Source organism: Protopterus annectens, chromosome 12.part0 (assembly GCF_019279795.1).
Source record: "Protopterus annectens isolate FY-2018-M chromosome 12.part0, PAN1.0, whole genome shotgun sequence".
Taxonomy (NCBI): Eukaryota; Metazoa; Chordata; order Ceratodontiformes; family Protopteridae; genus Protopterus; species Protopterus annectens.
In genome coordinates, this window is record NC_056746.1 from 549,063,066 (window position 1) to 549,089,821 (window position 26,756).

The following is a 26,756-nucleotide window of genomic DNA, read 5'->3' on the forward strand; positions in this document are numbered from 1 at the left end:
TATATCAACTCCAGGGTTGCACAACATTGGAGAAGGGGGCAAATCCGCTTGTCGACCAAATGAACTGTCGACCAAATGAGTGTTGATTATATGAACTGTCGACCATGTGTGTGTGTGTGTGTGTGTACATATATATATATATTTATATATTACATCTGTACATACTCATAACATTTCCTATGCTGGGCGCTGCTTACACCCATGCAAGCACAGTTGCATATGCTTACTGTTTCTTATATATGTTTACTGCCGCTTATATGTGCTTACTTGTGTCTTATTCATTATGACAGTACCCCTTTGATTGAAATGATCTTGTTAAAAGTCCCAGGCAATACTCAAGTTGACTTTTACATGTTATTATGTCGTTTTTACAGCAGCACGACATTCATAGGTTCATAGGTTCATAGGTTCATACTAGGCTATCTGCCCTGGGGCAATTATAAGCCTAGCCAGATTCTGTATGGCTTACGCCACCCCTTAATTTGAGTATACTGTTCCCTTTTTAAGGTTTAGTTTACTGTGCCTCTGTCTAATAGTGACACGGGAGTAATCCCTGGGACAAACCTACGATCCCCCATCCACCTATCGAGATTCTTCTTGAAGAGATTCAGTGAGGTGCTCTGCCTCACATGAACTGGAATTCTATTCCAGAGCGAAGGGAGCCTTTGGGTTATGAACCTGTCCCTCCAGCAAGTTCTATTTATTTCTGTGCTGAGGTTCAAGTCCCTCGAGCGTGTGGCTCTAAGGGATTTAGATTTACTGAGGTGGAGCATGTCCATTAATTCTGGATTTGACATAGCTTTGTATGTCAGGCATAGATCGCCTTGAAGTAGGCGGTATGCAACTGAGTAGAGCTGGAGTTTTTTTAACCGAGCAGCATATGGCATCTGTTTGAGACCCTTGATCCTCTTGGTGAGATACTTTTGGGGTCTTTCTAATTGCTGCAGGTGTCGGGTAAGGTACATCCCAAAAGGGGCATTGTATTCTATGATGGGCCTGATGGGAGGTGAATAAAGGCACGATTACCTCTCTTGATCTAGATGTGAAACCCTTTGTGATGAGGTGGGCTATGTAGAAGGTCTTTCTAACCACTTTGGCAATGTGGTTTTCAAAGGAGAGATTGCTATCAACTTGGGTCCCCAGGTCCCTAATAACTTTCTCTGTACTTAATGGGTTTCCGCCTATGTGGTAATTTGTGGGCACATTGTTTTTGCCAAAGGGTATGAATACATTTTTTGGCATTTAGCTTTAAACCATGGTGCTGGCACCAGTTATCTGTCTCTGTGAGACCTTTTTGAAGGATGTTTGTGTCTGCTGGAGAGTTGATTATGGCGCCCAGTTTGCAGTCGTCTGCGAACTTGGTGAGCCATAGTCCTCCCACATTTGTCTGTACCTCGGAAAAGTATATACTGAACAAGAGTGGTCCCAGGACAGAACCCTGTGGGACATCACTTGTGACCGGTTTTGAGTCTGACATGGCTCCAGCAACTCTCACTCTGTGGTTTCTGTCTTTGAGCCAGTTTGCGACCCATCTTGTGACATAGGGGTTTATATTTAAGCTGGATAGCTTATCTATGATGCCCGAGTGGGGTATTATGTCAAATGCCTTTGCAAGGTCCAGATAGGCTGTGTGGACTACCTTTCCTTCATCTATGGCTTTGGTGACTGTTTCGAAGAAGTCAACCAGGTTCAAAAGGCAGGATCTGCCTTTGACAAAGCCGAACTGGGTAGGATCTAGTGTCTGTTGGTCCCCAATGTCTTTGTTTATAAGCTCCATGATGATCCTCTCCATAGCCTTGCAGACTAAGCTAGTCAGGCTTATGGGGCGATAGTTTCCAGGGTCCGTAGATGCTCTACCTTTGTGGAATGGGACCACTGTTGCTGTACGCCATTCTGTGGGCACATATCCTGTAGTGAGGCTGAGATTGTATAGCTGTTTTATTTGAGGGATTAGTTCCTCTTGGAGTTCATGTAGGATGCAACCTGGGATGCCATCTGGTCCCATGGAAGCAGTGTTTTTTGCTATGGAGAGGGCAGCCTTCACCTGAGCATCAGAGATGTTTGGGAGGCAGCCCTCTGTCGGGATAGATACTTGCTCTTTTGGGGGGTGGGGGGTGGAGAAGTTTGCACTGAACCTGTCTGCCAGGATATTGGCGATGTCTGTGGGTTCAGTGTATTTTTTGTCATATAGAATCAACTCAGAACAAGTCTGGGAGTTGCATCCCAGGTTTCTAACATAACTGAAAAAAGCCTTATGATTGTCTTTGGTGTCCTGCGCAATTTTTCTCTCGAAGCTGGCCTTGGAGGATTTTATGAGGGATCGTAATTTTTTGCTAGTACTGATCAGAGATGCCTTCCCTATTAGGGATTTTGCTCTACCATGTAGTAGCTTCCTCCTTCTGTTGTACAGTTTATTTATGGCAGGGGTCCACCAGACTGGACGCCTGCCTTTGGATGATTGGGTCTTGGTTTTGTTTGGGATAGCATGATCCATGCATTCCTGGAGATGTCTGTAGAATGCGTTTATATAGGATTCTGCATTTTGGGCCGTAATTTCCACTGGCCCTGGGGCCTTGAAGGATTCCACTTCAGTTTTGAGAAGTGAGAAGTTCGCTTTTGAGAAGTTTTTCACTGTGGTTTTCTGGGCTGGGGGTGGGGTCGGGATGTGGACATCCAGTGAAATTAATTTATGGTCTGATCTTACCAATGAGGGATATACTTCTGGTGTGGAGCATAGAGTCCCCATGTTGGTAATGATCAGGTCAAGTATGTTGTCCCCTCTTGTGGGAGTGGTGACTAGTTGTTCCATAGCATTTGAGTTTATAATTTCCAGGAACCTTTGGGCTAAGGTGCTGGGGCTTGAGTAGTGCTCCCAGTCAATGTTTGGGTAGTTGAAGTTGCCCAATATAATGGTGTTCGGAGAGATCTTCATGTTCTCCAATGTTTTCAGGAAAGCCGAGTGGGATTCCTGACTTTGAGAGGGTGGTCTGTAGGATGCTATAAACTGAAAAGCAGTCTTGCCCACTGTTAGTTGCACATGGATGGTCTCCGATACGTGCAATGCCACTAACCTGGAGGTGTGGATATCATTGATAAATATGGAAACTCCCCCTCCTTTTGTGGTTCGGTCCGGGTTTTGGGGCCGAAAAGCATGATATGAGGTATAGCCTGGTAGTGCTGGGGTGCTCTCTGGAGCCTTGAACCAGGTTTCTGTCACTGCACAGATATCGATGTTCTCCATACTGAGGAGAGCTTCGAGTGCGTGCATCTTGAGGTTAAGACTTCTGGCGTTTAGCAGCATTACCCTTAGTTTCTTGTTCCTTGTGCTGTCTATGGGGGTGGGTTTGACTTTTGAGCCTTGCCTAAAAAAGGCACTATGGGGTTGGCAAGAGCCTTTGCCAATATCCGAAAGCCCAGTGGTGGCAGGTGCAAGCTGTCCCTACCGAAGCAACGTGGCTTGTCGAGCATGTCATCCCAGGCTGACAGACACTGGATCCCCTTTGAATGACACCAAAATTTTAGCCAATTGTTAAAATCGATCATTTTGTCTTTGTACTGTGGCATCATTCTAGGTGAGGGTAAGATGCTGCTCAAGGTCAGGGTCATACCAGCCTGGGCTACATGATCAGAGAGCTCCTCTATGTCTCTTTTCATGTAGTCCAAGGAGGTACGTCTCAGGTCATTCACACCAGCATGTACAATGACTGAGTCATATTTGTATTTGCTTTGGAGTGACCTGAGTGCTTGCGTTATGTGGCGGATCCTAGCACCCGACAGGCAGCTCACCTTGACTTTCTCTTTATTCAGCCTGGTGAGTGGGACATCAGTGTGTCTGACAATAGAGTCACCTATTACAAGAGTATCAGGTGTGTTATTCAGCCTTAAGGGCTGTGGCTGCTTGGCACACTGACTTTGTGGGTTATGTGTTGTGCGTGTTTTGTTTTGAGGTAGCATTTGCTTGGATGTCTGCTTTGGAGGTCTCTGTTGCTTAGGTAGATTTTTATTTAGAGCCTCCGAGTATGTTTTTGTGTATTTATGTGTTTGGTTCGCTGATGTGGTGGGACTATGTGATACTGGAATTGTGTTGTGTGAGGTTACCTTCTCCTCCTGACTGGTTACACCAATTTTAAAATAAGAGAGCTCAGCCTCCAGTATGGCTAAATAGTTGCATCTCTCACATATATTTGAACCTGTTTGGAGGAGGAGAGGGTTGTCCGTGTACATGAGACAGTTGTAACATTGCCTCAAAATTCCCAGATTCACCAGCTGGACTGGAGAGGAAACCATTGACTGACCTTTGGACATGCTAGAGTAATATAGGGAAACTGAATTTAAGACGGACCAATAGAGGACAGGGTAATCGTAGAGAGTATAAGAGTAAGTAGTGCTTATGGTTTAATAGTGCTAACTTATAGGATTCCTTAATTGGACCAGTGAAGGGCCTTAGAATGAGAATATGGTGTTTAAATTGAGAGATAGAGCAGTTCTAAGGGAAAAAGTGAAGAGCAGACTTTGTGGAGCCATGAATAGTTTAAACCCAATTAGGCGGCGCTGCCCGCTGTTGCGCTATGCTCAAAAACACGCAAAACCGTGCAAAAGAGGGTTTTAAGAGAGGAAGATGAAGGAGTTTTGGAATTGACCCAAAATGGCCAATAAAACTACAGTTTCAAGTCAGTAACCACTTCCACAGGGGCAGGCAGGCTGCTCAATGTTTTTCACTGCCACTGATCAACAGAGAGACTTCCCTTTAGCCCAAGCAAAAAATGGCCTCACAGAAACTTACAAACAGTTCAAGAACAGCAAGCCTGTAACTGAACTTTTTTAAATCTCAGAAAAGTGGGGAAAAAAGCAAGATTTTCTTTGTTTTTTTCAGAGATAGCAGAGGTTCACAAGTATCAACAAGTTATAACAGTGCAGTAAATGACCCCACACAAGAGTGCTAGGCCAAAGACAGATAAAATGCAAGTTTTGAGAAAAAAACGATTTTAAAAATAAGTGCAAACAGGAAATTCAGTAAACAGCTCTAGGTTGTGCTCTAAATACAGTTACTAATGCAGAAATCAAGTTTAACAAGCCAGAAAATGCTCAAAATAGGCGGCTATGCAGAAAAACTTAGCAAATAAACAGAGGAAAAATACTTAAAATCTCAAAAGTGGCTCCTTTCTTCTCTCAGCGTTTTCTCCTCTTGGTGGGTGCTTCACCAACAGCCAACAAGCCTGAAAAGATGCCAAAACCATGAAGCAACCAGGTTTTAAGAGAGGAAGATGAAGGAGTTTTGGAATTGACCCAAAATGGCCAATAAAACTACAGTTTCAAGTCAGTAACCACTCCCACAGGGGCAGGCAGGCTGCTCAATGTTTTTCACTGCCACTGATCAACAGAGAGACGTCCCTTTAGCCCAAGCAAAAAATGGCCTCACAGAAACTTACAAACAGTTCAAGAACAGCAAGACTGTAACTGAACTTTTTTAAATCTCAGAAAAGTGGGGAAAAAAGCAAGATTTTTTTTTGTTTTTTAGTTTTTTTCAGAGATAGCAGAGGTTCACAAGTATCAACAAGTTATAACAGTGCAGTAAATGACCCCACTCAAGAGTGCTAGGCCAAAGACAGATAAAATGCAAGTTTTGAGAAAAAAACGATTTTAAAAATAAGTGCAAACAGGAAATTCAGTAAACAACTCTAGGTTGTGCTCTAAATACAGTTACTAATGCAGAAATCAAGTTTAACAAGCCAGAAAGTGCTCAAAATAGGCAGCTATGCAGAAAAACTTAGCAAATAGAGGAAAAATACTTAAAATCTCAAAAGTGGCTCCTTTCTTCTCTCAGCGTTTTCTCCTCTTGGTGGGTGCTTCACCAACAGCCAACAAGCCTGAAAACTGTGCACAGGTGCTAAGTCTGACTTTCAAACAGGTACAGGGCAGTCCCAGTCAACAGTAGTAGTGAACTTTTGTTTTTTTTGTTTTTTTCAGAGATAGCAGAGGTTCACATGGAAAATGATGTGTGCTATAGTCAAACTTGAACCTTGAATGCCTGTTCGTTAAGCGGATGTCTAACCACTATACTATTCGTATGCTGCTTTATTTATATGTATACCCATAGTTCATAGTTATCCGTACACACGCCTCAACATGTCACTGACACAACAGGCATTCATTCTCCATTTAGGAGAACCACACCACTACACATGCTTCATTCCTGTTCTACATGTTGACTCACTCCAAGTATATTCAGACGTCCCAAGCACATAGTCCTGGGACATACATTCATATAATGTTGAGGGTGTTCATTATGTCTTCTGGTTCAGCTCGTCTGAATGTTGACTGGGACTGCCCTGTACCTGTTTGAAAGTCAGACTTAGCACCTGCACACAGTTAGTTCCACTGTTAGCATCCTACCTGTGGTTCGGGATGCAGGAGGTTTGCTCACCTCTGGGTGGCTTAATATGACAGCACTAAATACTACGGGGGGGTTCCGCTGCTGTTTCCCTTCACATTCGTTAGGACTGCTTTATTGTGTCTATGTTCATTCTTTACGGGTATATATATATATATATCTATATATATATATATATATATATATATATATATATATATATATATATATATATATATATAGATATATATATATATATATATATATATATATATATGGCTGTACATTCACATGCATATACACCTACATGCATTTTTACATTTCCTATACTGTTGAATGACTGCCAGTTACCGTCGCACATACATGCTTATACTTGAGGCGCCTTTCTTCTCTCAGCGTTTTCTCCTCTTGGTGGGAGCTTCACCAACAGCCAACAAGCCTGAAAAGATGCCAAAACCATGAAGCAACCAGGTTTTAAGAGAGGAAGATGAAGGAGTTTTGGAATTGACCCAAAATGGCCAATAAAACTACAGTTTCAAGTCAGTAACCACTCCCACAGGGGCAGGCAGGCTGCTCAATGTTTTTCACTGCCACTGATCAACAGAGAGACGTCCCTTTAGCCCAAGCAAAAAATGGCCTCACAGAAACTTACAAACAGTTCAAGAACAGCAAGACTGTAACTGAACTTTTTTAAATCTCAGAAAAGTGGGGAAAAAAGCAAGATTTTTTTTTGTTTTTTAGTTTTTTTCAGAGATAGCAGAGGTTCACAAGTATCAACAAGTTATAACAGTGCAGTAAATGACCCCACTCAAGAGTGCTAGGCCAAAGACAGATAAAATGCAAGTTTTGAGAAAAAAACGATTTTAAAAATAAGTGCAAACAGGAAATTCAGTAAACAGCTCTAGGTTGTGCTCTAAATACAGTTACTAATGCAGAAATCAAGTTTAACAAGCCAGAAAGTGCTCAAAATAGGCAGCTATGCAGAAAAACTTAGCAAATAGAGGAAAAATACTTAAAATCTCAAAAGTGGCTCCTTTCTTCTGTCAGCATTTTCTCCTCTTGGTGGGTGCTTCACCAACAGCCAACAAGCCTGAAAACTGTGCACAGGTGCTAAGTCTGACTTTCAAACAGGTACAGGGCAGTCCCAGTCAACAGTAGTAGTGAACTTTTGTTTTTTTTGTTTTTTTCAGAGATAGCAGAGGTTCACATGGAAAATGATGTGTGCTATAGTCAAACTTGAACCTTGAATGCCTGTTCGTTAAGCGGATGCTCTAACCACTATACTATTCGTATGCTGCTTTATTTATATGTATAGCCATAGTTCATAGTTATCCGTACACACGCCTCAATATGTCACTGACACAACAGGCATTCATTCTCCAGTTAGGAGAACCACACCACTACACATGCTTCATTCCTGTTCTACATGTTGACTCACTCCAAGTATATTCAGACGTCCCAAGCACATAGTCCTGGGACATACATTCATATAATGTTGAGGGTGTTCATTATGTCTTCTGGTTCAGCTCGTCTGAATGTTGACTGGGACTGCCCTGTACCTGTTTGAAAGTCAGACTTAGCACCTGCACACAGTTAGTTCCACTGTTAGCATCCTACCTGTGGTTCGGGATGCAGGAGGTTTGCTCACCTCTGGATGGCTTAATATGACAGCACTAAATACTACGGGGGGGTTCCGCTGCTGTTTCCCTTCACATTCGTTAGGACTGCTTTATTGTGTCTATGTTCATTCTTTACGGGTATATATATATATATATATATATATATATATATATATATATCTGTCTGTACATTCACATGCATATACACCTACATGCATTTTTACATTTCCTATACTGTTGAATGACTGCCAGTTACCGTCGCACATACATGCTTATACTTGAGGCGCCTTTCTTCTCTCAGCGTTTTCTCCTCTTGGTGGGAGCTTCACCAACAGCCAACAAGCCTGAAAAGATGCCAAAACCATGAAGCAACCAGGTTTTAAGAGAGGAAGATGAAGGAGTTTTGGAATTGACCCAAAATGGCCAATAAAACTACAGTTTCAAGTCAGTAACCACTCCCACAGGGGCAGGCAGGCTGCTCAATGTTTTTCACTGCCACTGATCAACAGAGAGACGTCCCTTTAGCCCAAGCAAAAAATGGCCTCACAGAAACTTACAAACAGTTCAAGAACAGCAAGACTGTAACTGAACTTTTTTAAATCTCAGAAAAGAGGGGAAAAAAGTAAGATTTTTTTTTTGTTTTTTTGTTTTTTTCAGAGATAGCAGAGGTTCACAAGTATCAACAAGTTATAACAGTGCAGTAAATGACCCCACTCAAGAGTGCTAGGCCAAAGACAGATAAAATGCAAGTTTTGAGAAAAAAACGATTTTAAAAATAAGTGCAAACAGGAAATTCAGTAAACAGCTCTAGGTTGTGCTCTAAATACAGTTACTAATGCAAAACTCAAGTTTAACAAGCCAGAAAGTGCTCAAAATAGGCAGCTGTGCAGAAAAACTTAGCAAATAAACAGAGGAAAAATATTTTAAATCTCAAAAGTGGCTTCTTTCTTCTCTCAGCATTTTCTCCTCTTGGTGGGTGCTTCACCAACAGCCAACAAGCTTGAAAAGATGCCAAAACCATGAGGCAACCAGGTTTTAAGAGAGGAAGATGAAGGAGTTTTGGAATTGACCCAAAATGGCCAATAAAACTACAGTTTCAAGTCAGTAACCACTCCCACAGGGGCAGGCAGGCTGCTCAATGTTTTTCACTGCCACTGATCAACAGAGAGACTTCCCTTTAGCCCAAGCAAAAAATGGCCTCACAGAAACTTACAAACAGTTCAAGAACAGCAAGCCTGTAACTGAACTTTTAAATCTCAGAAAAGTGGGAAAAAGCAAGATTTTTGTTTTTGTTTTTTCAGAGATAGCAGAGGTTCACAAGTATCAACAAGTTATAACAGTGCAGTAAATGACCCCACTCAAGAGTGCTAGGCCAAAGACAGATAAAATGCAAGTTTTGAGAAAAAAACGATTTTAAAAATAAGTGCAAACAGGAAATTCAGTAAACAGCTCTAGGTTGTGCTCTAAATACAGTTACTAATGCAAAACTCAAGTTTAACAAGCCAGAAAGTGCTCAAAATAGGCAGCTGTGCAGAAAAACTTAGCAAATAAACAGAGGAAAAATATTTTAAATCTCAAAAGTGGCTTCTTTCTTCTCTCAGCATTTTCTCCTCTTGGTGGGTGCTTCACCAACAGCCAACAAGCTTGAAAAGATGCCAAAACCATGAGGCAACCAGGTTTTAAGAGAGGAAGATGAAGGAGTTTTGGAATTGACCCAAAATGGCCAATAAAACTACAGTTTCAAGTCAGTAACCACTCCCACAGGGGCAGGCAGGCTGCTCAATGTTTTTCACTGCCACTGATCAACAGAGAGACTTCCCTTTAGCCCAAGCAAAAAATGGCCTCACAGAAACTTACAAACAGTTCAAGAACAGCAAGCCTGTAACTGAACTTTTTTAAATCTCAGAAAAGTGGGAAAAAGCAAGATTTTTTTTTTGTTTTTTCAGAGATAGCAGAGGTTCACAAGTATCAACAAGTTATAACAGTGCAGTAAATGACCCCACTGAAGAGTGCTAGGCCAAAGACAGATAAAATGCAAGTTTTGAGAAAAAAACGATTTTAAAAATAAGTGCAAACAGGAAATTCAGTAAACAGCTCTAGGTTGTGCTCTAAATACAGTTACTAATGCAGAAATCAAGTTTAACAAGCCAGAAAATGCTCAAAATAGGCAGCTATGCAGAAAAACTTACCAAATAAACAGAGGAAAAATACTTAAAATCTCAAAAGTGGCTCCTTTCTTCTCTCAGCATTTTCTCCTTTTGGTGGGTGCTTCACCAACAGCCAACAAGCTTGAAAAGACGCCAAAACCATGAGGCAGCCAGGTTGTAAGAGAGGAAGATGAAGGAGTTTTGGAATTGACCCAAAATGGCCAATAAAACTACAGTTTCAAGTCAGTAACCACTCCCACAGGGTCAGGCAGGCTGCTCAATGTTTTTCACTGCCACTGTTCAACAGAGAGACTTCCCTTTAGCCCAAGCAAAAAATGGCCTCACAGAAACTTACAAACAGTTCAAGAACAGCAAGCCTGTAACTGAACTTTTTTAAATCTCAGAAAAGTGGGAAAAAAGCAAGATTTTTTTTTTTGTTTTTTTTCAGAGATAGCAGAGGTTCACAAGTATCAACAAGTTATAACAGTGCAGTAAATGACCCCACACAAGAGTGCTAGGCCAAAGACAGATAAAATGCAAGTTTTGAGAAAAAAACGATTTTAAAAATAAGTGCAAACAGGAAATTCAGTAAACAGCTCTAGGTTGTGCTCTAAATACAGTTACTAATGCAGAAATCAAGTTTAACAGGCCAGAAAATGCTCAAAATAGGCGGCTATGCAGAAAAACTTAGCAAATAAACATAGGAAAAATACTTAAAATCTCAAAAGTGGCTCCTTTCTTCTCTCAGCGTTTTCTCCTCTTGGTGGGTGCTTCACCAACAGCCAACAAGCCTGAAAACTGTGCACAGGTGCTAAGTCTGACTTTCAAACAGGTACAGGGCAGTCCCAGTCAACAGTAGTAGTGAACTTTTGTTTTTTTGTTTTTTTTAGAGATAGCAGAGGTTCACATGGAAAATGATGTGTGCTATAGTCAAACTTGAACCTTGAATGCCTGTTCGTTAAGCGGATGCTCTAACCACTATACTATTCGTATGCTGCTTTATTTATATGTATACCCATAGTTCATAGTTATCCATACACACGCCTCAACATGTCACTGACACAACAGGCATCCATTCTCCAGTTAGGAGAACCACACCACTACACATGCTTCATTCCTGTTCTACATGTTGACTCACTCCAAGTATATTCAGACGTCCCAAGCACATAGTCCTGGGACATACATTCATATAATGTTGAGGGTGTTCATTATGTCTTCTGGTTCAGCTCGTCTGAATGTTGACTGGGACTGCCCTGTACCTGTTTGAAAGTCAGACGTAGCACCTGCACACAGTTAGTTCCACTGTTAGCATCCTACATGTGGTTCAGGATGCAGGAGGTTTGCTCACCTCTGGGTGGCTTAATATGACAGCACTAAATACTACGGGGGGGGGGGGTTCCGCTGCTGTTTCCCTTCACATTCGTTAGGACTGCTTTATTGTGTCTATGTTCATTCTTTACGGGTATATATATATATATATATATATATATATATATATATATATAATATATATATATATATATATATATATATCTGTCTGTACATTCACATGCATATACACCTACATGCATTTTTACATTTCCTATACTGTTGAATGACTGCCAGTTACCGTCGCACATACACGCTTATATTTGAGGTGCCATGTTCACCCTATTTCTGACTGCCATTTCTGTGTTCATCATTTAAAATTAGCAGCTCTTCCATGGCTTGGACCCGGGAACAGGAACAGCATGGTCACTGGTTCTACTACTAAACCATCCATGATACATTCTGTATGGATGGTAATTAGGATATATGACATTACTACAGGCATTCCACAGTACTGGCATGTGACAGTCGGTTGGTGTACATATGTATAGTACATGTTACTGTTCATGTTTCTGAGAGGCATATGTATGCATTTGCAAGTATACATATTTATGAATTGGACACATACTTGACAAGTACTTATATGCATGTATTTGTGATGTGTAGCTGTGTGAATGTAAGTATGTACATTTATAGATATATGACTACATATCTGGAGTTATACATGGCCATGTATATGAACGACCGCATACGGGAGGTACCTGTACCATTTGTATAAAGGGGTTGAGTGCATCATTGCGACAAGGAACACGGATGGGGTATACAATTTGTGGACATGTACTATTTGGAAGATGGCTATGGGGAAGCTTCATGGGAACATGTGAATGGTATAAATTCCCGATAATGCATGTGAGGAGATGTGCATCATGGTCAGGTGTTTAATCCTGGGTCGTAGGTTCTGCAGGACCGGCTGGAGGCTGAGCAGGGTTGTGGTCAGGTACTGCTAATCTGACTTGTGCCCAGTAGGGTTGCCACCTTTTCCAATGCCCACAGTGGGACATATTTTGTACAAACGTCAGAGTTTGCAAGGCAAAACATACCCACAGCCAGTACATAGGACAGAATTTCACTGTTTTGCCTACATAAATGCTTATTCTTCTAGCACTTTAGTTGCTTATTCTGTTTCTTATAACATTTAGGTGTTTCAGAAACAGAATAACTGTTTTATGCAACTATTACATTAAATATAGGAAATATGTTTGTCCTAATATCTCAGTATATTTGCCATTTTCCCGATTGTTATGCAGGACACAACTGGCCATGGAGGGACTGTCCCTCACAAAGTGGGACAGGTGGTAGCCCTAGTGCCCAGATGTCAACAGGGGTGGACATCGTGTTATGCCACAAAGTCTAATCTTGAGAACAGACACTTATCCCATGAGGGATGTCCAAAAATTGTAAATGACGGTCCACATTCAGCTGGCTATTCGAAAATGTGGTAGGGCTATGCATGCATGGGATACCTAGTTTGCAAGCCTGAGACTGCCTAGGGTGCAACTGCCTACTAGATGTAGGTAGGGGTCACTATGTGAAAATATGGCTGCACCAAGATAGCAGCCCATGTATGGGTGTTTTTGGTGGACTTTCAGTGGGGTGGGGGGGGGGGTGCTGTGGAGGGAATTATGGGTATTCAATTATGCATCCAGGTGTGTTGGGGTTGGATGGCTCGGTTCAGGCCAGACCATTATGTGGGTGTGAGCTGGTAACATTTCTGTACATGTGTATCGCACATTTTAATGTTTATATGTTTGTGGGATTGTGTTCTGCAGTATGGCCTGTCAGGTTGTATTGCAGATGTGGATGTTTGTTCTTTGGTTTCGTTTCTGATTCACCCACTGCTCCCTCGTACACCTCCAGTTCACCTATTGTGCATCCGACCCAGTCTCCCCTTGGCGAATTATTACATTACCCGTCACCCCCCATATTCCACACACACCATCCATCCCTTCTCTGGTTGATGGCCCATGGCACGGACAAAAGAACACATTGCGTACTCTACATATCTCTGGTACCAATATGGTTGTGAGGACAACCCTGGCATATTTGATCTTCCACATGCTGTACTTCATGCACATAGGTACACGCAAATACCTATCTTTCATGACATGGTAGGTAGACCCGGGTAATACCCATTCATCTTTGGGCCATCCAGATAGGGACAATCTGGACCGCGAATGGGCAGATATTGAGTGTATGCTCTGACAATTGGTAGGGTTGCTACCTTTTCAGATGGCCAAAGTGGGACATCTTCGGGACACACATCAGATTTTACAGGCTGACACATGCCAACGGTCAGTACAAAGGAGAGTACTTTACTTTTATGCCTAAGTGACAGCTTATTCTTTTAGCGGTTTAGTTGCTTATTCTGTTTTTTGTGACATTTAGTTAGTTTAGATACAGAACTATCTATTTTATGGAGCTATTACATAAAATATGGGACATAATTATGTCCTACAATCGCAGGACATTTAACATTTTTAATAGTTTTGGTAAGGACACAACTGCCCAGAGAGGGACTGTCCCTCACAAAGTGGGACAGGTGGTAACCCTAATTATTGGGCTAGGCTTAGCAAAGGGCAGCGGCGCACTAACATGCTGTGTTTCACTTCCACTTGGTATAACAATCAACACTACAATGGAATATGGGCACGGGGTTTTAAATGTCATTTGTTCAAGGGACGGGGACTCAATATTCAGCAACGTGCCTTTGTGTTTACTTTTTATTTTGGTGTTCGCAAAACTGTCTTGTATGATTTGCATACATTTCAGTATCCACGGACACTGACAGGAGTGATTATTATTAGAGGCAGGCTGTACTAGTCAGCATTTTAGGTTGCGCGTCTGCAGCTGACATGTTCACACCTCCGTGCAGTGCTTAGACAAGCCCCCTGCACTCGCACACGTTTCCTATGCACGCGGACATTGCGGCAGCATGCCTTCATTAATATGCATGTGGTGCTGATGCGCCATCTCTATGCCGCACGTTCGGCGCAAGGCTAACGCTGTCCTTGTGCCAAGCATCATTAATCCTGGGGACTGAGTGGAGTGTTGGAGCAGCAAGGCAGAGGGTATAGTAGCTCATATTCATCAGTTTTAAAAAGGTAAAAGGTACAGTTGTGGTTCAGGTCTATATTAGATAATTGAAATCGACTTACCTGGAATTTGTATTCATCGACACCGAAACAATGAAACACAGTTCAGCAAACATTGAAAATGTTACTAGAGTAAGTAATCACTTTACTACAACACCACAACACACATTGCACTAAATCAAACTCACTGAAGTGGGGGGCTTCACCCCCCACACCATCCAATGTGGAGACTGCACTCCCCCACCCCCTTAACTATATATACCAACTCCAAGATTGCACTACAGTGGGGAAAAATGGCAAAGCTGTGGTGTTCGCCAATTGCTTCTTTACCCTAGGAACAATTTTGCTATTCGTGGAAGTGAATTTCACTGTTTCAGTGTCGATGAATACAGGTTCCAGGTAAGTAGATTTTGATTACCTAATATAGACCCTTGTGGTTCTTGACTGTTTTTATAGGTATAAGGAGATGATGGAGAAGTCTTCAGCAAGTTCTGTGAGAGAACTGTCTCCACCGAGAATGGGATAGACTCATACTGAGGAGGAAGAGTATTCTGTGATAGGTTTAGAATTAGAAAGGTAACTTGGAACTGAGACATATCAGAAGTGTTTGCTGGAGCTAATACAGGGGATGAAAAGGGTTGGCACATGGGATTGGAGACTAAATGAGTATATGTTTTCATTAAACATTAGCAGCATTAGCAGATTGGCTAACTGCTTTCATTTCTTCTCAGTAGACTGAATGGGATTGGTGTTTAGAGGAACTGAGGATGTTGTAAAGAGGAATCTCTGATCACTGAGTAATGGGACTGGGTTGAATGATAGAGAAGAGACAAAACGCCCGATGGAATTAAAAGCATTGTAACTAGCAGTCAGCTAAAAGGTGGATGTGGGTTCAGGATGTTTTGAAATCTTGCTGATGGCAGAAGAGAGTAGAGGTGGCAAAGGATGGGCTAATAGGATCCAGTGAGATGCAATTAAGGTAGCTTAGAGAGGAGGATTATGGGTCATTGACATAGGCAAAGAAGGGTGGAGGAGGCACTTTATTAATTGTAAATTGGTTTAGAAACTACTCTAGGTGAGTATTGATACTAAAAAGAAGTGGATAACCTAGATATGTCTGGAGGGTTGTGGTTGATAGAATGCCTGGAAGAGAGAGGTAGCAGTAGGATTCTAACAGAGCTGGTTTGGAAATGGGGCAATTACTGAGCTTTGGATAATACTGATGTGAAAATGTTGGCCTCCAAATTGAAGCAAAAGAGAGGAAAAATAGATTGCTATGGTTTAAACAGCAAATAATTGTTGACTAGGATTGGAAGGGGATAATGCAGAGCTTTGCAGATGTTTATCTGGAGTTGCATAAAGAAATTGCTGATGATCTGAAGGGTAAACTTGGGAAGCAAGTTATATCGTTATGAAACTGGCCCCAAACTAATGCATTCTCCCAGGAGCCCTGCAGAAGGTGAAGTGTCCCAGTACCATAGACTCCCTCAAGAGGTATGATGACAGTGGGGCAGATAGCGTTTTAGTGGATTTCTTATTTTGGATCATAGTTGCGGAAATTACCATTGGCTGCAATTAGTACGTTTTCGTTCTTATCTCTAGCTTGGAATGACCAGCTTACCTGCAGACTGAGAATACCAGCCTGGGTTCTCAGCTAAGAAAGAAGCAGTGGCATATTTGGAGGAAAGTGATTGAGAGGAGACTAAGGCATCCTAGTTCAGCTTCATCCACACACACCAAGGGGATTTTACACACTACTCTGCTTTGGATGAGATGCCTAGTGATGGGGGACCTGTTGGTGGTTTCACAGCCATTCCCTATTGCAATATTACCAATTTATCATTTTTTTTAATGTAACATGGACAATTTATTTTTCAAGGGCAACATGCACTGAATTTGTACACAAAACAATAAAATGTAAAGCAGTTTGCCAGCAGCAACCTCTTTACTAGTTACAGATCTATTTAATGTGTAATTATTCAGATGACTTTTATTTCTGCAGAGATTGTGTATATTGACTGATGGTGGTGGTTTGTAATGATAGGAGTTTGAGTGATGTTTTGTGGTTGAACTGTTCTGTAATGGGTAGTTTTGTCATTATTGGTTCATACATTTTGTTTCATTGTTTACTGGAAAATTGTTCAAACTTACAAATTTAAAACATGCTCTAACAAGTGGTGCTGTATTATACAGGGAAGCTTACTGTTCATGTTATGTCTCCTTTCATTGTGAGACTGTATTTTGTTTAGCAAATGGCTTTGACTGTTTGTGTTATAAAATTTGAAATAAAAGTATTAAATATGTCTCATTGTAAAAGTAAAGAAGAAAATAGTTTGCATGCTGACAGGTTCGAACAGTGTTTATTGTAAATGGGAAGAAATAGCCAAGTAATGGGGCACTAGAATGGTTGGGGGAGGGAAGCTGTTGGGAAGGCATGATCCATTACCTGCCTCAGGCCCCATTTGACCATGATCTGGCTCTGCTCAAAAACACTCAACTCAGGCAGCATCCATCATGAAACATGCATCCAAAACTCATAACATCTCACCTTTAAAGCTCATAAGGCAAACCTTTGCACAACCCAACACCCTAGTCATAACAAATTCCACTTTAAGACACGCTGTCACAACACCAACCAGGCTGAGCAAGGAGATGGTCACAGTCAGTTGCATACATGAGGGCCACAATTCGCCATGTCATGCATGCTTGCTTCTTAACTCCTTAGCAGAAAAAATGTGGACAGAATTAAAAATAATGGGAAGACAAAGGCACAATATCAGGGACAGATTTTAATTATGTTTCAATTAAACTTAGAAAGTAGTTAGAATAACAGGTTTTGTATTAGCATGCATTTTTTGAAGTACATGACATCTGAAACTCAACTGCCTGTCATTATTTAGTGACTTCAGTTCTCAATTATTTTTCTCAGAAACCCACAAATTTTTTGAAGAGCAGATTAAAAATATAAGGCAAATATCCTGACATTTTGCAAAAAAATCTGAACAGTTGAGAGGTGTGCATGCATACACTCAAGTCCTCACACCACAAGTACATATATGACACAGTCGTAGTACAGATGGGAGTAAATGACCTGAGATATACTTCCTTAGACTATATGAAGACAGACGTGATAGAGGTCTCAGAATAGGTGTCTGAGGCAGGTATGATCCTAGCTCTAAGCAGTATCTTACCTTCATCTAGAGTTATGCTGCAATATGGACAAGATATGCTTGATTTTAACAACTGACTTACCTTCTGGTCTCATTCAGTAGGGAGAAGATGGTAGACAATCCTAACTGCTTTGCCAGAGGTGGCCTGCAACTCTCTGCACAAGGCCTTTTTATATTGGCAAAATTCTTATCCATCCCTATAGTGCCTTTTTAAGGCAAAATCAGTCTTCAAAAGCTTCCAGCATCAAATAGAATGTGTATAACATTACAGAATTGCAGCTCAAGGCTAGGAGTCTTAACAAAAAAAAAAAAAAAAAAAACTCCACTCCCCACAGGCATTCCTTACCTTGGATGCATTGATAAATGCATTGTCATAGAGAACAAGTTCAAGAGTACTGAGATCTCCCAATCAGTGCAAGACATCAACTTCTACCATGCATTCAAGTCTTTTGCAATACACAAAAGCACTAAAGGCATTGGGGTCTCTGTATTCGCAAAACAAAATTTCGCCTCCAGACTTGTTAGGTAGGATAATGACCTTGAGCTTTTCCATATCCAACTCACCATTAACAAAACCCCATATCCAATAGTAGCCAATTATAGGACCTCCTCTAAGTCCCCCTTAGCCCAAGCCTCCTACATGACTAAAAAAGACTCCCTAAGCATTCCACCAAACACCACACTTCTGGGGGAATTTCAGCTACCCTTCCATCAACTGGAAGATGGGTCTATATTATAACATCGAATTTTATAAAGTTCGAATGTTATAATATCGAACCAGTTTTGTCGAATGCTGAAAACAGCGAAGGTGCAGGACACCAAATTCTTTCCCATGGAAAGAATTCGGTGGGCCATTGCTGTGGCTTCACTGTTTTCAGCGTTCGATATGTTGGAGCGTTACGTGTCGGGTTCAGGTAAGTGTGCGATTGTGTGTAGGTTAGGGTTAGGGGCGGGTTAGGTGAGTTAGGGTTAGGGAGTGGGTCAGGTAAGTGTGCATTTGTGTGTAGGTTAGGGTTAGGGGGCGGGTTAGGTGAGTTAGGGTTAGGGCGCAGGTGAGCTGAGTGTGCGATAGTGACGGACCTTAGGGTTAGGGTTGGGTTAAGGTAAGTGGATAGCTAGTAGTGTATGTAAAGTTTAGTTTAGGTTTAGTTGTAGGATTTTAAGTGTATGTGTGTGGATTGCTGTTTTTTGTGTGTGTTTGTGTTGTGTGTATGTTTCTCGGAATAGCGATTTTCTGTTGCATTTGGAATTTTGATATTAAAATAATTTATTTTCTTTCATATCAGAATCTTATATCACCTCAGCCCCCTTGTCACCAGATTTCATAAAATACTTTGATCATGATGCAGTTGAACCAATAGAATTTGCCATCTAACATGACTAGTGCAACATTGTTGTTAATTCCTTTATCTCAGTACATAAAACAGATTATCTGCAGGACATCTGAAGTCAAAGCTATACCCATGGACAGAAGGGAAAACTAAACTGAAAGGATTTAATATGGCACAATACACTACTTTTAGATAAAATATCTGGGGGACTTTGATCTTTAAATGTCATTGTTTGCATTTGCATAAAATGTATGAAACTATGTATATTTATGTTTTTATTTATTTATTTATTTATTCATTTATGTACTTATCGTCATGTTTTGGGACTGATCTCAATGGATGTTTTGCAGACCAAGCTTGGGTCACCTATAACGACTATATAAAGTTTACATGGAAGAACAAAAAATGGGTGAAAAACACTATAGGCATTCTGACAAGACTTAAGTCATAAAGGTATATAGACAATGTACTAACATGATGCAAAGACAAATAATACATTTCAAATAATTTCATATAACTATGGGTGAGCATTTATAATCTTATATAAACTATGCACTCAATAAAGAGGTATGGAAGAAAGGTACGAGTCTGAGGAGCAGAAGGCATGGGAGGAAAAGGGAGCTAAGTTACAAGGTTAAACAACATAAACAAAGGGAGAGAGAGAGAGATGAAAGAGTTAAAAACTACGAGTGCAGAACAGAAAAGGGAGGAGGTAGCTAAAGTGGAGAGGCATGTTATATAATTGCAAGTATGGGATGAAGCTGGGAGGAATGTAAGGTGGATGGTTTATGTTGATTAAATGGAAAATAAGAATTTACATTTAGTGAAGCAAGGTTAAAGGGTGTAGATTGCCTTACAGAACACAGGAAAATTAAACTTGTTACAGTTTTCACATTCTATGCATTGAAACTGGAACTGTTTTGCTGTACCTTTTGGAAAATTAAAATATTCTCACTGGAGTTTGTCCCCCCAAAAATAAACAAGTAAGTAGATAATGCATTTCTTGCATTACTAATTTTAATTCTGCACTCTGCACAATATGGTATCAAATGGTAAAGGGAATAGCTGAGTCACTGGCGTGAAATTGAGCTGTTAGTTTTTAGGCTGAAGCTACAGCTAGGCAGAGTACAGAACTGTATAAGACAATTCATGGGACATTTTAAAAGGGTTCTTATTATATAATCGAAGATGCAATCCATTCGAATGTCTTGATCAAACTTGAAAGCACGAAACAGCAAAATATCAAAACAGCATATTATGGTATTGTGACATTTTTCCATGCATGTGTGGGCATTTCTGATGGGTGTCATCAGCCAAGGTTCCAGTGCATAGCCTGCATCCCCAGTAAATGACCCTTTAGGATATCTCCATAGCAAACATCTGGTACAGTTGAGAGGTGTACCATATATGTGAGTTGTGGTAACTGCCAGGGTTGCCAGCGCATGCATTCAAAATGATTCCCTTGGCATTACACATGACTTGGCAATTGATAGACCGGTGGCCCTTTCTGTTAATGAAGAGCCTACCCTGTTCCCCAGGTGGTGCATTAATTTCTATATGAGTGCAATCTATGCCACCCAGTACTTCAGGGTAGTGTGCTACCCAGTAGAACTGTTGTATATGTCTGGCACTCTCCTCAGAGCTACTGGGAAAATATATGTGCTCACTAACATCTTGGGGCATAGCACCAGAAATTGATGGAGGATCCTGGATGCTGATGCCTGTGACACCCCTAGCATGTCCCTAGTTGATCTCTGAAAGGTACCTGTAGCTAAGATTATAAGGGCTACACATACCATAGTTTCTACTGAAATGGGTTCCCCTTAGTTGACTCTGGCTTTGAGTTGAGGGTGGCAGAGGTTCCAGACTTCCTGGAGTTCGTCCCTGTCCACCCTGTAGCACTTTACAATGTCCATGTTATGTAGGTTCTGATAAGTAAAACATGGTCTGAAAACTCTTCTCAGCCTAGGCCTATTGGCAGTAGCAGCACATGGCTTCAGCCTCTAGCACATACATTAAAGCAGCAGCAGCCCCTAACATTCTGTCTGTGTAGACGTTCTGTGTCTGTACAACAAAAGTTTTGAAATCTGCAGGAAAAACCAACACAGAGTCTACATGGCTGCTTAACAGCTTGTTGAATAGTTCCACCATGTTGAATTGGTTGATTAGCATGCATCAAACACAGACAAAACCAGATCTAATTCTCTGATAATCTACACCATTATAAAAAGGTAAATGTGCAGCTAGTCAAACTGATGGTGAGGAGAGTTGTATTATGTTTGGAAGACTGCAAAAATGCTTTTTCTTCAGGATATCTCTGTACAAAGGAGAACTGGATGTCAGCAGGTATGCTCCCAGTTTGTCACCTACATACTGCATATGCTCGATTGTATTTTAGAATAATGTGAAGCAAAGGCTTTCACACGTTTTTCTGTATACATTAGTCAGAGGTGTTCTGAGGCATTGGCATGTTTGTCAAGTCATTTCATGATTGACAATACATGAAAATGGATGCTGTGTGATAAATATGCACAAATGTTTCAGGGACATGTCCTTTGATAGCACTTTTAGCATTGCAAAGATATAAATTGAGTCATTTGCCTGTTCTTTTTTGGGGAGGTGTAATAAATATGTACAAATGTTTCACAGACCGGTCCTTTTGTAGTACTATTAGCATTTCAAAGATGTTTTGTTAGCAAAATTGGTCATTTGCTTGTTCTTTTGTGGGGTGGGGGCAAAGATGAGTTACTGTTATGGCACAAACAAGGACATGTTGCTCTTGTTACTCTCCTTGTTTTACATGCTGCCTTTTGTTAGCATTTCACATCTCTAGATTATTTTATGTTTCTCCAGTGGGTAATACTGACTGCTACCATTTCTGTTTTATCTGAAAACAGTTATTTTATAGTTATGTGATACTTATGTGTATTGTACTTCTGTTGACTTTTAGGACACCTACAAGTATGTCAGTTAGTCATGTCAATCCACAGAGACCCCTCTTCACTGATGCCGACAATCAAGTAATTATCAATGGGTTTTGGCAATATGATGCTTTTCTCCTGGAAAGAGGATAGGGAGATATGGCAGAAAGGATGAGAATATGGTAGTAGATTGTACAAGATCAATGCCATGGGTAGCCATGGCAGAACATATGAACAGTTGCCACTGACATGATAACATCTGCATGGAGGGGAGCAGCTGCAGTGGGCCATGACCAAATGGCTACCAGTGGAGGGTCTGCTAGGCACTAATCCCCAATGATGAGTTCCTGGCAAATATTAGAGATCCAGAGAGCTCCTAGGAGATTGCAGTACAGCATGTCCTGGATGTGGGTGCAACATCTCCTGAGACAGGTAGCCATCGCAGGATGAGTTTCCATGTAGGCTTTGTTATCTGAACAGCTGAATACTGTTGTACAGTAAAACAATTAAAATGAATAAGTTAATTCTGTGTCACAAGTCTTTTTTGGGGGAGTTGAAGATTCCAAGAGTTATAAGCTTAGGTTGGAGTTGGCAGCCACGTTCTTGTTGAAAGTAGTGCTAAGGCATATATAAAGGGGTAAATGTATTACCCCCTCTGTTACTGTTAAGTGTGATGATGTTGTCCTTACCTCTTGCTTAACTTCTTCCATTACTGACTGGGCTACACCACATTACATTTCCTGCAGATGGTAAGCCAAATATTGTTATATCAGTACTGCTGACCAATTTAAAGAAATATTATAGTGTGTGATTTTGATATCAGGCATGTTGTGTGTATTGTTGTACTGTTTGTAATAGTGTCAGCACTGTAAGTTTGTTATCATATATTGCACTATAGTAATGCAGGTATTAATGTATTCCTGTGTTTCTTGCTTTTTGTCACAGGTGATCATGACAGTGGGACTGTGAACCCTGTGCCACCTGATGTCAGTGTATCAGTAGACTCTGAAGATGATGGTGGCCAAACACACTCTGCACAGTTGGGGAGTGCAGAGATTGAATCTGATAATATAGCCATCCCCTGTATTTCCATCAGACACAGCCAGTAGGCCTATGCCTAGCAAGTCTACTAAGCCCACAGATATTGAACAGGTGGAGGGCAACGGCATTGATCAAGGAACTGTGTTTACTGTGGCTTCAGTTCTTGTTGAGTATGGCTGCAGCTAAAGTGTGGGAGAGGTGCCACACAGGATGATTGATAAGGGTACTCAAGGGGGCCATCTGTCCCTCCTCCACCTGGTGCAGGTGCCACCTCCCATGCCACTCACTGTATGTTTAGAGTCTTCATGGACGCACAGCTACATACCCATAGGTGCTTGCTCAGGGTTGTGAATGTGGCACATTCTGATATGCATGACTGCCACCACGGTGTTGCCAATTCACTGGATCAGATGAATGACACATTGGAATGAGGGGTGCCTGTGATGGACCGAAGAGTGTCTGTCATGGAATGAGCAGTGTCTGTGATGACACTTCTGCTGGGAGGGTAACAGCATCCTTATGGGCATGGGTCAGCCACATCATCTGCTGTCAGCCAAAGTGACCATGAGCGATTTCACTCCCATAGTAGCAGTACCTCCACTGCTCCATCAGTGAGTATCCTGTCCACACCCAGACATAGCAGGCTATGGGGTTGTAGTCTTGGACATCCCCATGAGGGTAGCTTGTCCAGCAGACATTGGTCATTTTCAGGTAGCAACAGTGCATCTGACTGTGGGTGTGGAAGTGCCAGTGCAACTCCTGGTAGACCCAGTTCTCATAATCAGGGATGACAATGATAAACTGCCACCTCTATCATGCATGGCTCAGAACTGTCTGACAGACCAAGATGTAGAGCAGACACTCACACACCAATTTCTCCTGGAGGACTCCTACAGACACACACACAATAGTTACTCACTTTGTCTCACTGGCCTTTTGTTGTTTTATCCCAATGTCTGCCTTCTTCTTCTTCTTACTCACACAAACTCATCGACCTTTTGTGTCAGCCTAGGGTTCCTGCCCCCCCAACACAACACCCTGTGCAAGTCATGATAACTGTGCCATATCCTTGTTTTCTCTCTTTTAGATTCAGGGATACAAAAGCTGTGTCTGATACTCAGGGTGCGTAACTAACTTAGTGCTTAGTATATCTGCATTTGCATCATTGAACTGCTCATTGTACCTTTGACTTATATTGGCCTTGTAAAGTTAAACAGTAGATAGCATCAAAATTTCACAACTTTATAGTGAAAGCACCTTTAAGGGTTGTGAAATCAGAAACTCCAATGTGTATCATTTCTTTCTAACTTCTCTCTTTAATGATTTTCCAGGACAAATGTATAGTGCACATCATAAGTTACGCCATCATATTCAGATCTTAGGTTTGTTTAACAGCACTGTAGTCAAACCTCATCAAAACAGTAATACAGTGCAATGCACTCTTTTGCATGCACCTCAACAGACACATGCAGCAGCTGGAGAGACCACAGGGCTTTCTCAGCAAGATATCACAGGGCCTACAAACCATGACATGATGTATGTGTATAGATTAAAATCCATGTCACTGTAATTTGTCTTGTATAGAATGAGGTAACATCTGCCTGGCCTCCAGCCCAGTGTCTATCCATGCCCTGGTGGGATGACTAAATAGCCAAAACTCTGAAAAAGCTGATGACATCAGTATTGTCTGTTGAGACTATGGTAATAGTGTCCCACATGCTGCAGTAAATGGCTGTCTGTAATGTCAAACAAGAGCACACACACACACACACACACACACACACACACACACAGTTGACTGCAGTTAGAGGAGAACCCCTACTTATCTAAGGACACAGACTACAAAACGCAATACTTACCACAAGTGCCATGGCACAAGTCTGACTTTTGCAAGACTGCAGCTGAACTTATAGTACATGACATCAGTAGGACATGTGTGAGGCAAGATGTTGGCAGTTGGCAGGCCCGCACAGGTTCATAGCTTCATAGGTTAATATGAAGCTACTACCATAATGGTCCTAGGTTCATAGTTTCATAGCAGGTGAGTAGGCTAATGACCCTAGGGCCTTTTCAAGCCTAGTGAAGTTGTACCATTGTTCCCTTATAGACCAAGATATGTAGTCCGTATTTTCAAATCCACAATCAGCACTGGTTGCCCCTGTCTAAGAGTGACATAGGTGAAACCACCAGGGTAATTTTATGATTTTCCATCCAGTTGTCCAAGTTACCCTTAAATAGGGTTATTGAGAGCTCACTTGCATGTGAATTTGAAGTTTGTTCCATATCAGTGGCAATCTTTTGGAGATATATCTGTCTCTCCAGCATGTCCTGTTGATGTCGTAAGCCAGATTAAGGTCTCTACTGTGAGTGAGTCTTGTTCCATTTGATTTGTAGAGGTGCAGCATTTCCATTAAGGAGGGGTTTGAGAGTGCTCTGTAGGCCAGTCACAAGTCACCTCCCAGCTGTCTTTACAGTACAAAGTACAGTAACAGGGCCTTCAGTCTATCCATGTAGGTCATGTGTTGAAGTCCCTGAATTTTCTTGGTGAGAAGCCACTTAGGTCTCTCCAGCTGCTGTAGGTGGCTGGTGAGGTACATGCAAAAGGGAGCTTTGTATTCTGTTATTGGTTTGATGAGGGATGAGTACATTGGATTGATAACATCCTTAGTCATAGATACTACGGCCTTACTTATAAAGTATGCAACATAAAAGCTCTTCCTTACCACTGTGGACACATGATGATCAAAGTTGACATTTCTATTAACCTGCATTCCCTAATCTGTCACCACTGGTTCATAGGATCATAGGAGGTTATTATGCTAATGGCTCTGAGTCCCTTATAAGCCTAGCCAAGAGTTTATCCCCAAAAATAAACCTCATTCAGCACCTGTCACTCCTGTCATTGAAAGACACATGTAGAACCCCCTGGGACAAATTTATGGTTTCCCATCCACTCATGATGAGCGAATGTTTTTTAACTTAGGGGGGTGTTATTAATAGTTTAATTTTCTCTTCTTTGCTAAAAGGGTTAAGAGTGCATTTTTTGGGTTAGGTTTAACTATATGGCTTTGACAACAATCATTTATGTATGTAAGCCAGTTTTGTAGTATGTTGACATAATTTGGGAATTCAATGATTGTACACAATTTGCAGTTGTCAACAGACTTGGTGAGCCACAGGACAGGAATGATAGGTGGTGATCGTGGAAATAAGGGTAAAACTTGGCTACACTTGTAAGTGTCCTAGAGTCATTAGACTAGTAACATCCTATGATCCCATGATCTGTTATCACCTGAATTTTTGAGAAATAGATTCCAAACAGTAGGAGGTCCAGCACAGACCCTTGTGGAACACCACTTGTAAAAGGTCTGCTGGTAGAGGTGGAATCCACAACTATGATGGTATGTTTTCTGTTGGTAAGCTAGTTGGCTACCCATCTAATGATATATGCATTAATCCCAGTAGTTTCTCAATGATGCCTGTGTGGGGGGTTGTGTCAAAGCCCTTGGACAAGTTGAGATAGGCAGTATGTACTGATTTTCCTTCATCCAAGGCTTTGGTGACAGTCTTGAAGAATTCCAGTAGGTTTAACAGGCATGATCTGCCCTTAAAAAAAACAAACTGGGTTAGGTCAAGAGTTTGAAGGTCACTAATGTCCTTGTTGATAAGGTCCAAGATTACTCTCTCCATTGCCTTA